Here is a 13,657-nt window from a genome sequence, read left to right as displayed (position 1 = left end):
ATTCACTCAATTATATTTATTGAGTGCTTACTGTGTGCAGAGCACTGTACTAAGCGCTTGGGAAGTACAAATCGGCAACATACAGAGATGGTCCCTACCCAACAAAGGGATCCTTGAGACCTCAAAACCTAAGTGGTCCAAAGGCCAAATGATTGTTTTGGAGAAAATATTCTCAGATGCAAACTGGTTATTGGATTATTTCTTCTAGTATATTCCCGGCTATATATGACAAGCTCCTTCCTGGCAATTACCAGATCATCCTTCTTTTCTCTCTTGAGTGGGCCCCTAATATTTGTCATTTCTAAATATTTTCTAACTTTCCTTGAGTTCTCAAAAATAATGGCTAGATGTTCCCCAATTACCTCCATTGATTCCCATTAGACTGCAACTCATTAGACTGTAAGCTCTCTGAGGGCAAGGATCATGTCTACCAAGTCTATTGCACTCTCCCAAGTGATTAGCACAGTGCTCTGTACAAAGCAGAAGCTCAACTACTGACTGAGGGAAGGTCCCTGGCCTAGAGGGGGCTTATATTTTAAAAGAGTGGGGTAGACAGGCAGATAAAGAAATAAATGGATATGTCAAACAATAGTAGTAGCAAGAGATTTATTAAATGCTTATTATGTGCAGAGACACCTCTCAGGGTCACACCTGGAGAATGTCCAGTATTCTACCAGTCTTGACTATGGGAGGGAGAGTCAAGTAGAGGTATAGCCATTCGATTCCTAGCTTGGTCAGGGGGTAGAGAGTGGAAGGCAATTTGCTACAAGTCAAAACTATCCCTGTATTGGGCAACAGCGTCGTGGGAGAAAGTTGAGGGTGGAGACTCAGGTTTACTGCACGGAAGAAGGCGATGGTAAACCATTTCTGGATTTTTACCAAGAAAACTCTCTGGATCCACTACCAGAATGGTTGCAGATGGAGGTGGAGCATTCTGGGAGAGATTCATTCATTCAATCGTATTTATTGAGCGCTAGAGAAGTGTCCACGGAGTCACTATAGGTTGGACACGACTCAACAGCATAAGACAACAACAATTTGCAGAAACTGCATTAAATGCTAGGAAAGAATACATGGGTGGAAATTAGAAAAGGTGTGAAAGGAGACTGACGACAGATACATAAGGAGTCTCTGGGCGGGCAGGCTGGGTGAGACTCAGAGCCGAATGAGAAACTGTAAATGGAAAGGAGCAGTCGCTGGACTCAGACCCAAGGGAATTAAACATCACAAAGGGGCGTGGAGAGGAAGTCAAATTGAAAGTTAAAAAGGGAAATGAACATTTGGCAAGGAATACTTACTCTGAGAAGAGCAATCACTGTTATTTATGGGTTCTTAACCAACGTGTCTGGTAATTCCCAAGTGCTCGTTATGGTGCTCAGCACAGTAAGGGGTCGATAACTACCACTGAATGATTGATTGATTACTGGATCCAGATCCTAGCAAATGCTTGGGAGAGAGCAATAGGCTAGATGGAAGCAACTCCGGCCCTCAAGGAGTTTACAACCTAATGGAGAGATTCAGCACAAACAACAATCAACAACATCAGAAGCAGAAGGGCCTCCAGACTGCAGGGGATGTGCCCAGCACTCATGTTGTGGAAATGGTGAGCTACAATTCTGTCTTTCTCCTGTCCACCCACTTCAGGATAGTGTAAACTTCAATCAAATTCCCTATTGGCCTTCATCTGTCCATTCTAGACTGTCCATTCTAGAATGGACTTCATCTGTCCATTCTAGACGCTCAATAAATACAATTGAATGAATGAATGAAATCTCACAGTCTAGAAAGGGGGAGACGGGCAACAAAGCAAGTAAACAGGCATCAATATAAATAAATACAATTACAGCAGCATGGCTCAGTGGAAAGAGTGGAAAGGCTTTGGAGTCAGGGGTCAGGGATTCGAATCCCGACTCTGCCACTTTCATTGATACATTCATTCAATCATATTTATTGAGTACTTACTGTGTGCAGAGCACTGTACTAAGCGCTTGGGAAGTACAACTCGGCAACATATAGAGACAATCCCTACCCAACAACGGGCTCACAGTCTAGAAGGGGGAGACAGACAACAAAACAAAACATGTGGACAGGTGTCAAGTCGTCAGAACAAACAGAATTAAAGCTAAATGCACATCATTAACAAAATATAGATATGTACAAGTGAAATAAATAGAATAATACATCTGTACAAGCATATATAAAGGTGCTGTGGGGAGGGGAAGGAGGTAGGGTGGGGGGGATGGGGAGGAGGAGAGGAAAAAGGGGGCTCAGTCTGATATGGGCTGTGTACCATCTTATTATCTTGTACTTACTCTAGTACTTAGTACACAGTGAGCCCTTACCAAATACCATAATTATCATTATTATTATTAGATTGGCAGTGACCCAGTTGTCAGCTGTGTGACTTTGGGCAAGTCACTTCACTTCTCTGGGCCTCAGTTACCTCATCTGTAAAATGGGGATTAAGACTGTGAGCCCCCCGTGGGACAACCTGACCACCTTGTAACCTCCCCAGTGCTTAGAACAGTGCTTTGCACATAGTAAGTGCTTAATAAATGCCATTATTATTATTATTATTATTATTAGATATGTACATATATACACAAGTGCTGTGGGGTGAGGTGGGGCTAGAGCAAAGGGGGTGAGTTCATGAATTCATTCAACTGTATTTATTGAGCACTTTACTGTGCAGAGCACTGTACTAAGTGCTTGGAAAGTACAATTCACCAACAAAGAGAGACAATCCCTGTCCACAACGGGCTCACAGTCTAGAAGGAGGGAGACAGACATCAAAACAAGTAAACAGGCATCAATATAAATAGAATTATAGATATGTACATATGTACACAAGTGCTGTGTGGTGGGGGGGGGGCTAGAGCAAAGGGGGAGAGTTGGTGCGATGAGGGGGAGAGAGAGCTGAGGAAAAGGGGGGCTCAGACTGAGAAGGCCTCCTGAAGGAGGTGAGCCTTCAGTAGGGCTTTGAAGGGGAGAAGACATGAACATTGACTTTCATTCTCAGTCCGCCCTGATACATGCCACTTTGCGCACTAGGGTGGAACCACGGAGGTGGAAAACCATTAAATGTGACTCCTTCCTAACTGAACTGTGAGCCCGCTGTGGGACAGGGACTTTGTCCAACCTGACAATCTGATGGCTACCCCATTGCTTAATACAGTGCCTGGCATTAAGTAAGCACTTAAGAAAGACTGAAGAATCCTCATTCATTTCATTTCTTCTCATTCAGAAACTGTCCTATCTTCCTGCTCATCTCGGTTGCTCCTCCCTGAACTTTGTTGGTCTCCATTAGGTCCCTCCTAAGATTGTGATAAAATTATCTGCAGTATTTTGGATACATCATGCATTTAGAGTGGTGAATTTATGCTTTTGCCTTTTTTTTCTATTTCCATCTGGAATGGCTTCTTGACTGATTCCCCCTTCATTCCATCTTTCAGACCATGCCACTCTCTCCGACACAACAGCCTTCGTGCAAGCTTATCTGCTTAGTTCTTACCGATTTATTTATCTCTTGGTGTTTGTTATTTCAATCAACCAATCAGCGATATTTACTGAGGGCTTACAACTACAGAGCAGTGAACTAAGTGCTTGGGAGAATACAATAGTGTTGGTAGACACCTTCCCTGCTCCCAAGGAGCTTACAGTCTAGAGAGGGAAACAAACAACAATAGAACTATGAATATATACATAAATACTATGGGACTGGAGTGAGGCAAATATTAAGTGCTTAAAGGGTACAGATCCAAGTCTATTTTCTCTTTCTTCTAACAATCAATCAGTGATATTTATTTATATCTACTTCACCTATTGCATTCATTAAGTCGTATTTATTGAGTGCTTACTGTGTGCAAAACACTACACTAAATGCATAGGAGAGTACAATAAAACTACAGACACATTCCTGCCCAGGAGGAGCACCCTGTAAGCTTGTTAATTTATGACTGTCTTTGATTACAAACTCCCTAAGAGTAATAGTTATTTCTTCATGTTCTTCAAGAACCTAGTAATAATAATGTAAATATTGTTGACTCTTTGTTTTTTTCTCTTAATATCATGAATGCAGTTTTTGGCTGATTGCCTCTATTAATATTTTCATCGACATTTAGAACCTCATCTAATTTTGCCCTTAGAAAGAAGTTAATCAAATCAAGGAATGAAAATTCAATCAAAAGAATTAAATCAGAAGATCCAGGTTTTTTATAATAATGATAATGATAATAATGATGGCATTCGTTAAGCGCTTACTATGTGTGAAGCACTGTTCTAAGCGCTGGGGGGGATATAAGGTGATCAAGTTGTCCCATGTGGGGCTCACAGTCTTAATCCCCATTTTACAGATGAGGCAACCGAGGCTCAGAGAAGTTAAGTGACTTGCCCAATGTCACACAGCAGATACGTGGTGGAACCAGGATTAGAACCCATGACCTCTGACTCCCAAGCCCATGCTCTTTCCAGTGAGCCATGCTGTCTCTCTGTAAGAAGCAAGACTTCTTACAGACTTCTTCTTCTCTGTAAGACTCTACTTCTCTTATTTTCTTGTTCCACACCTAACTACTATTGTACTAGTAGTGGCACTTACTGAGTGTACGCTTGGAGCAGTGAACTGAACTATTGGCGTTTGGAAAGTAAAGAATAAAGAATGGATAGGTTTCCTGTCCACAAGGAACTTACACTCCAATGCGTGGTTCAGTGGAAAGAGCCCAGGCTTTGGAGTCAGAGGTCATGGGTTCAAATTCCAGCTCCGCCAACTGTCAGCTGTGTGACTTTGGGCATGTCACTTAACTTCTCTGGGCCTCAGTTACCTCATCTGTAAAATGGGAACTAAGACTGTGAGTCCCCCGTGGGACAACCTGATCACCTTGTAACCTCCCCAGAGCTTAGAACAGTTCTTTGCACATAGTAAGTGCTTAATAAATGCCATCATCATCATCATCAATGGGGGAGATACCATGTTGTGGCAAGGAATGTGTCTGTTCATTCTTGTACTCTCCCAAGGCTTAGAACAGTGCTCCATATACAGCAATCGCTCAATAAATACAACTGGTTTCACTGACTCTGTCCTCTCCCGATCTACCTCATAATAATAATAATAATAATAATGGCACTTAGTAAGTGCTTACTATGTGCAAAGCACTGTTCTAAGCGCTGTGGAGGTTACAAGGTGGTCAGGTTGTCCCACGGGGGGCTCACAGTCTTAATCCCCATTTTACAGATGAGGTAACTGAGGCACAGAGAAGTGAAGTGACTTGCCCAAGGTCACATAGCAGACATGTGGCGGAGCCAGGATTTGAACCCATGACCTCTGACTCCAAAGCCTGGGCTCTTTCCACTGAGCCATGCTGCTTCTCTGTTTTTGTGTGTTTGTATTGATCCATGGATCTGACCACATCCAGGGATGCCAAAGTGTATCATCAGTGTGAATGTTAATATGTTTTGTTTTGTCGTTTGTCTCCCCCTTCTAGACTGTGAGCCCGCTGTTGGGTAGGGACCGTCTCTAGATGTTGTCAACTTGTACTACCCAAGCGCTTAGTCCAGCCTCATCTCTCTGGCTGTTCATTCTCAGTTTCCCTCGCAGCCTTCTCCTCTGCCTCTCACCCCCTAACTGTGAGGGTTCCTCAAGGTTCAGTTCTCAGTCCCCTTCTATTCTCCATCTACACTCGTTCCCTTGGAGAACTCAGTCACTCCCACGGCTTCAACTACCATCTCTATGCGGATGATACCCAAATCTACATCTCCCCAGATCTTTCTCCCTCTCTCCAGGCTCACATCTCCTCCTACATTCAAGACACCTCTACTTGGATGTCCTCCCGTCACCTCAAATTTAATATGTCCAAATCAGAGCTCCTTATCTTCCCACCCAAACCCTGTCCTCTCCCAGTGTTTCCCGTCACTGTAAATGGCACAGCCATTCTTTCCGTCTCACAAGAGCATTCTCCTTGACTCCGCTCTCTCGTTCAAACCACATATTTAATCCTTCACCAAATCCTGTCAGCCTCACCTTCACAGCATCGCTAAAATCTGTCCTTTCTTCTCCATCCAAACTGCTACCATGTTACCACATTCACTCAACCTATCCCGCCTAGATTACTGCATCAGCCTCCTTTCTGGACTCCCACCCTCCTCCCTCTCCCCACTGCAGTCCATACTTCACTCCCCTGCCCTGGCCATCTTTCCACAGAAAGGGAAGCAGCATGGCTCAGTGGAAAGAGCACGGGCTTGGGAGTCAGAGGTCATGGGTTCTAATCCCGGCTCCACCACATGTCTGCTCTGTGACCTTGGGCAAGTCACTTAACTTCTCTGAGCCTCAGTTGCCTCATCTGTAAAATGGGGATTAAGACTGTGAGCCCCACATGGGACAACCTGATCACCATGCATCCCCCCAGCGCTTACAACAGTGCTTTGCACATAGTAAGCGCTTAACAAATGCCATTATTATTATTATTATTATTATTATTATTATTATTATTATATCACCCCCCTCCTCAAACCTATCCAGTGGATGCATAACCACTTCCATATCAAACAAAAACTCCTCACCATTGGCTTTAAAGCATTCCATCACTCCACTTCTCTCCTTCTACAACCTAGCCCGCACACTCTGCTCCTCTGCCGCTAACCTCCTCACTGTACTTCCATCTCACCTGTCTCACCGCCGACCCATGGCCTACCTCTGGCCTAGAATGCCCTCCCTCCTCAAATCCGCCAGACAATTACTCTCCCCCTCTTTAAAGCCTTACTGAAGGCACATCTCCTTCGAGAGGCTTTCCCAGACTAAGCCCCACTTTTCCTCATCTTCCACTCCCTGTGTTGTCCTGACTTGCTCCCTTTGCTCTTCCCCCACCACCCCACAGAACCTATGTATATATCTGTAATTTTATTCATTTATACTGATGTCTGTTTATTTGTACAGATGTCTGTTTCCTCCCCTCTAGACTATAAGCTAGAAGGAATGAATGAATGAAAAGGGGCAATAATATCAACCACTTCACCTTCTTCAGAAGAAAATTGAGAAGAATAAGATTGCCACTCAAGGTTGAAAGCATGCAGCATGGCTTGGTGGAAAGAGCACGGGCGTGGGAGTCAGAGGTCATGGGTTCTAATCCCGCCTCTGACACTAGTCAGCTATGTGACTTTGGTCAAGTCACTGAACTTCTCTGTGCCTCAGTTACCTCATCTGTAAAATGCAGATTAAGACTGAGAGCCCCATGTGAGACAACCTAATTAACTTGTATATGCCCCGGAGCTTAGATCAGTGCTTGGCACATAGTAAGCACTTAACAAAAACCATCATCATCATCATCATTATTATTATTATAAAAATAATGATGATAAGAAGTAATAATAACTTGGTGTTTATTAATCACTTACTATGTAATAAGCATGTGGATAGATACCAGGTAATCAGGTCAGACATATTCCTTGGATCACATGGGACTGGTAGTAGAGAGGGGCGGGAGAACAGATATTGAATACCCCTTTTACATCTACGCTGATGACACCCAGATCTACATCTCCGCCCTTGCACTCTCCCCCTCTCTCCAGGCTCACATCTCCTCCTGCCTTCAGGACATCTCCATCTGGATGTCTGCCCGCCACCTAAAACTCAACATGTCCAAGACTGAACTCCTTGTCTTCCCTCCCAAACTCTGCCCTCTCCCTGACTTTCCCATCTCTGTTGACGGCACTACCATCCTTCCCGTCTCACAAGCCCGCAACCTTGGTGTCATCCTTGACTCCGCTCTCTCATTCACCCCTCACATCCAAGCTGTCACCAAAACCTGCTGGTCTCAGCTCCACAACATTGCCAAGATCCGCCCTTTCCTCTCCATCCATACTGCTACCCTGCTCATACAAGCTCTCATCCTATCCCGTCTGGACTACTGCATCAGCCTTCTCTCTGATCTCCCATCCTCGTGTCTCTCCCCACTTCAATCCATACTTCATGCTGCTGCCTGGATTGTCTTTGTCCAGAAATGCTCTGCGCATGTTACTCCCCTCCTCAAAAATCTCCAATGGTTACCAATCAATCTGCGCATCAGGCAGAAACTCCTCACCCTCGGCTTCAAGGCTTTCCATCACCTCGCCCCCTCCTACCTCACCTCCCTTCTCTCCTTCTACAGCCCACCACACACCCTCTGCTCCTCTGCCGCTAATCTCCTCACTGTACCTCGTTTTTGCCTGTCCCGCCATCGACCCCCGGCCCACGTCATCCCCCGGGCCTGGAATGCCCTCCCTCTGCCCATCCGCCAAGCTAGCTCTCTTCTTCCCTTCAAGGCCCTACTGAGAGCTCACCTCCTCCAGGAGGCCTTCCCATACTGACCCCCTTCCTTCCTCTCCCCCTCGTCCCCCTCTCCATCCCCCCATCTTACCTCCTTCCCTTCCCCACAGCACCTGTATATATGTATATACGTTGTACATATTTATTACTCTATTTATTTATTTATTTTACTTGTACATATCTATTCTATTTATTTTATTTTGTTAGTATGTTTGGTTTTGTTCTCTGTCTCCCCCTTTTAGACTGTGAGCCCACTGTTGGGTAGGGACTGTCTCTATATGTTGCCAACTTGTACTTCCCAAGCGCTTAGTACAGTGCTCTGCACACAGTAGGCGCTCAATAAATACGATTGATTGATTGATTGATTTTACAAATGAGGAAACAGAAGCACAGAGAGGCTTAGGTAACCCTGCAGGCAAGTGGCGGAGTCAGGATTAGAAAACAGGTCCTCGGACTCCCAAGCCCTAGCTCTTTCCACTAGGCCACACTGCTTCTCGGGACTTTGAGTAACTTTGCTCCTGAACAAAGTGTGGTACAAATATTTTCTCTTGTTGTGTACATGCATGGAGGGACACCAAGGGCATCCCTCCATAGATTTATAACAATCTACTCTTTTCTCCCAACCTAGAGAAAAGGAAGGATTTGCTTGACTGCATATTAACTTAATTAAGATTTTAATTGCCAAAACCCCTTCAATGGATACCGTAGAAAGTCTCACCTGCCCACATGTCTCTCTGTCCTGTCTCTTGCAGGGGAGGGATTGGGAGCAGCATGGGTATTGACAGGAATACCATCGAGGGCTAAACTCTTCCAGAATACTCTGGCCCACATCAGGATTATTGCTACAGCTGGGGTTCATTCCTGCTCTACAGACCCAACATGATGATGTCAACTCTGGTAGACCTGAAGTTGGCATATCCATTTGATATGTCCATTTGAGGAGCAGTTTGGCCTACTGGAAAGTGCACGGGCCTGGGAGCCAGAGGGCCTGAGTTCTAATCCTGTATCTGCCATGTGCCTGCTGTGTGTGTGATCTTGGGAGGGTCACTTCACTTTTCTGGGTCTCAGTTACCTCATCTGTAAAATAAGGTTCCTAGCCCTTACTACAGGGCTCCAAGTCTAAGAAAGGGGCTCCCAGTCTAAGAAAGAAGGGAGAATAGGTATCAATCCCCATTTTTAAAGATAAGGAAGATAAGATAAAGACAGACTCCATCCTCTCCTGGTTCTCCTCTTATCTCTCTGGTCATTCATTCTCAGTCTCTTTTGCAGGCTCCTCCTCCCCCTCCCATCCCCTTACTGTGGGGGTTCCTCAAGGTTCAGTTTTTGGTCCCCTTCTGTTCTCGATCTACACTCACACCCTTCATGACCTCATTCGCTCCCACGGCTTCAACTATCATCTCTACGCTGATGACACCCAGATCTACATCTCTGCCCCTGCTCTCTCTCCCTCCCTCCAGGCTCACATCTCCTCCTGCCTTCAGTACATCTCCATCTGGATGTCTGCCCACCACCTAAAACTCAACATGTCCAAGACTGAACTCCTTGTCTTCCCTCCCTACGCTGCCCTCTCCCTGACTTTCCCATCACTGTTGACAGCACTACCACCCTTCCCGTCTCACAAGCCCGCAGCCTTGGTGTCATCCTCGACTCCGCTCTCTCGTTCACCCCTCACATCCAAGCCGTCACAAAAACCTGCTGGTCTCAGCTCCGCAACATTGCCAAGATCCGCCCTTTCCTCTCCATCCAAACTGCTACCCTGCTCGTTCAAGCTTTCATCCTATCCCGTCTGGACTACTGACTCCCATCCTCCTCTCCGATCTCCCATCCTCTTGTCTCTCCCCACTTCAATCCATACTTCATGCCGCTGCCCGGATCATCTTCATCCAGAAATGCTCTGGGAATGTTACTCCCCTCCTCAAAAATCTCCAGTGGCTACCAATCAACCTACGCATCAGGCAGAAACTCCTCACCCTCGGCTTCAAGGCTGTCCATCACCTCGCCCCCTCCCACCTCACCTCCCTTCTCTCCTTCTCCAGCCCAGCCCGCACCCTCCGCTCCTCTGCCACTAATCTCCTCACCGTGCCTCATTCTCGCCTGTCCCGCCTGTCCCGCCTTTCCCACCGTTGAACCCCCACCCACGTAATCCCCCTGGCTTGGAATGCCCTCCCTCCCCACACCCGCCAAGCTAGCTCTCTTCCTCCCTTCAAGGCCCTACTGAGAGCTCACCTCCTCCAGGAGGCCTTCCCTGACTGAGGCCCCTCCTTCCTCTCCCTCTCCTCCTCCTTCCCTTCCCCACAGCACCTGCATATATGTATATATTTGTATGTATTTATTACTCTATTTATTTATGTATTTTACTTTTACATATCTATTCTATTTATTTTATTTTGTTAATATGTTTTGTTTTGTTCTCTGTCTCCCACTTCTTGACTGTGAGCCCACTGTTGGGTAGTGACCGTCTCTATATGTTGCCTACTTGTACTTCTCAAGTGCTTAGTACAGTGCTCTGCACACAGTAAGCGCTCAATAAATACGATTGATTGATTGATTGATTGATTGATTGATTGAAGGAAACTGAAGGACAGGAGATTCAAGTGATTAATCCAAGGTTACCCAGCAGGTAATTGGCAGAGCTGGGATTAAAACTCAGGTCTTCTGACTTCCAGGCTGCTCATTCCACTAGGGCTGCTCTACTTGGCAAGCATCTTTTTATCAAAGGCAATCTATATGCGTGTGTATATATCTATAATTCTATTTATTTATATTGATGCCATTGATGCCTGTTTACTTGCTTTGATGTCTGTCTCCCCCCGTTCTAGATTGTGGCCCATTGTTGGGTAGGGATTGCTGAATTATACCTTCCAAGCACCTAGTAAAGTGCTCTGCACACAGTAAGCACCAATAAATATGATTGAATGAAAGAATATGCATTGCCCTGGTAGGTTCTTTATCCTCTGGTGCTATTACCCTTGGCAAAAACAGACACTGTCAACTTCAGTATCCTGGACAGCCTGTTTTGCATAGCCTAAGGCCAGCCACAGAAACCACCTGGAATCTGACCCAGGAAGAGGACATTGTCATCGGTAATTGATAAGTGGTCTTTATTGAGTGCAGAACACTGCACTAAGCACTTGGGAGAGTATGATACTAATGTATGAATTTGCCTTCAACAGATGCACCTCCACCCAATTCAGGGGTCCTTCAGATGATTTATTATTAATAATAATAATAAACTTGTGTTATTTGTTAAGCGCTTACTATGCATCAAACACTGTTCTAAGTGCTGGGGAAGGTAAAAAATAATCAGTTCAGATGCAATTCTCCCACACAGGGTTCAATATCTGAACAATAATAATAATGATGGCATTTGTTAAGCACTTACTATGTGCGAAGCACTGTCCTAAGCTCTGGGGGGGATGCGAGGTGATCAGGTTGTCCCACGTGGGGCTCAGAGTCTTAATCCCCATTTTACAGATTCATTCTTTCAATCGTATTTATTGGGCACTTACTGTGCGCAGAGCACTGTACTAAGCGCTTGGGAAGTACAAGTCGGCACCATATATATACTTTACTGGGTAAAGTAGTAGTGACATTAATGAGAAATCGCATGGCCTAGTTCATTCATTCATTCATTCATTCATTCATTCATTCATTCAGTGCCTTACTTTCCCCATCTATGAAATAGCAATTTAATACTCCCTTTCCCTCTTGTGAGCCCCATGTGGGGCAAGAACTGTTTCTGCCCTGTTTACCCATTCAGTCGTATTTATTGAGCGCTTACTGTGCGCAGAGCACTGTACTAAGCGCTTGGGAAGGACAAGTCGGCAACATATAGAGACAGTCCCTACCCAACAATGGGCTCACAGTCTAGAAGGGGGAGACAGACAACAAAACAAAACATGTGGATAGGTGTCAAGGCATCAGTATAAATAGAAGTAAAGCTAGATGCACATCATTAACAAAATAAATAGAATAGTAAATATGTTCAAGTAAAATAAATAGAGTAATAAATCTGTACAAACATGTATACAGGTGCTGTGGGGAGGGGAAGGAGATAGGGCTGGGGGGATGGGGAGGGGGAGAGGAAAAAGGGGGCTCAGCTGGGAAGGCCTCCTGGAGGAGGTGAGCTCTCAGTAGGGCTTTGAAGGGAGGAAGAGAGCTACCTTGGTGGATATGCAGAAGGAGGGCATTCCAGGCCACGGGGGGGACGTGGGCTGGGGGTTGACGGCGGGACAAGCGAGAACAAGGTACAGTGAGGAGGTTAGTGGCAGAGGAGTGGACGGTGCGGGCTGGGATGGAGAAGGAGAGAAGGGAAGTGAGGTAGGAAGGGGTGAGGTGATGGGGAGCCTTGAAGCCGAGAGTGAGGAACAGATGAGAGTCAAGAGTTACAAATGAGGTAACTGAGGCTCAGAGAAGTTAACTACTTGCCCAAGGTCACACGGCAGACATGTGGCGGAGCTGGGATTAGAACCCAAGCCCTTCTGATTCCCAGGCCCGTGCTCTACCCATGACGCCACGCTGCTTCAATTCATTATCATCTCCAAGGTCAGTCTACCTTGGCTAAGCAGCCTGAGAAGATTCCAGCCATTCAATTAGATGTGCCAGGATATAAATGCCAGAGGCATTTCAGATTGACCGTTTGGTCACGAGAGGGTGTGACTGTGAGCCCGTTGTTGGGTAGGGACCGTCTCTATATGTTGCCAACTTGTACTTCCCAAGCACTAAGCACTCAATAAATATGATTGAATGAATGAATAGAGGGTGGGGCCAAGACCGGGGGAAGGCTGGATACCACTACTTCCCTCGCCACTTCTACAAAGAAACAGGACATCAGACAAGAGCCTGGCTACCCAGTGTGGATAATCCACACTTAGGGAAGCAGCGTGGGTGGAAAGAGCATGGGCTTTGGAGTCAGAGGTCATCGGTTCAAATCCCGGCTCCGCCACTTGTCAGCTGTGACTTCGGGCAAGTCACTTAACTTCTTTGTGTCTCAGTTACCTCATCTGTAAAATGGGGATTAAGACTGTGAGCTCCACGTGGGACAACCTGATCACGTTGTAAACTCCCCAGGATTTAGAACAGTGCTTTGCACATAGTAAGCGCTCAATAAATGCTATTATTGTTATTATTATTACTTAGCACAGTGGAGTCAAGACTACCTGGATTCTAATCCCAGCTCTGCCACTTGCTTGCTGTGTGACCTTGCTCAAGTCACTTAACTTCTCAGGCCTCAGCTTCCACATCTCTAAATTGGGGATTCAATACCTGTTCTCCCTCCCACCTAGACTTTAATGATAATAATAATAATTATCACTATTATTGATGTACATTATTATTGATGCAATAATGATGGCATTTGTTAAG

At 45.6% G+C, this 13,657-nt stretch overlaps 1 protein-coding gene and 1 non-coding gene across 2 annotated transcripts in view; one reads left to right on the top strand and one right to left on the bottom strand.

The window, feature by feature from the left end:
* Positions 1–13,657, bottom strand: part of ANTXRL (ANTXR like) — a 134,923-nt gene that overhangs the window by 115,064 nt on the left and 6,202 nt on the right. The gene's annotated exons all lie outside the window — the stretch shown is intronic.
* LOC119926300 lies at positions 634–771 on the top strand. The gene has a single exon (XR_005450187.1). It is a non-coding gene; the product is annotated as a small nucleolar RNA SNORA7 (small nucleolar RNA).

The sequence above is a fragment of the Tachyglossus aculeatus genome, chromosome 3 (assembly GCF_015852505.1).
Source record: "Tachyglossus aculeatus isolate mTacAcu1 chromosome 3, mTacAcu1.pri, whole genome shotgun sequence".
NCBI classification, from domain to species: Eukaryota; Metazoa; Chordata; class Mammalia; order Monotremata; family Tachyglossidae; genus Tachyglossus; species Tachyglossus aculeatus.
This window is presented reverse-complemented; position numbering and strand designations above follow the sequence as displayed.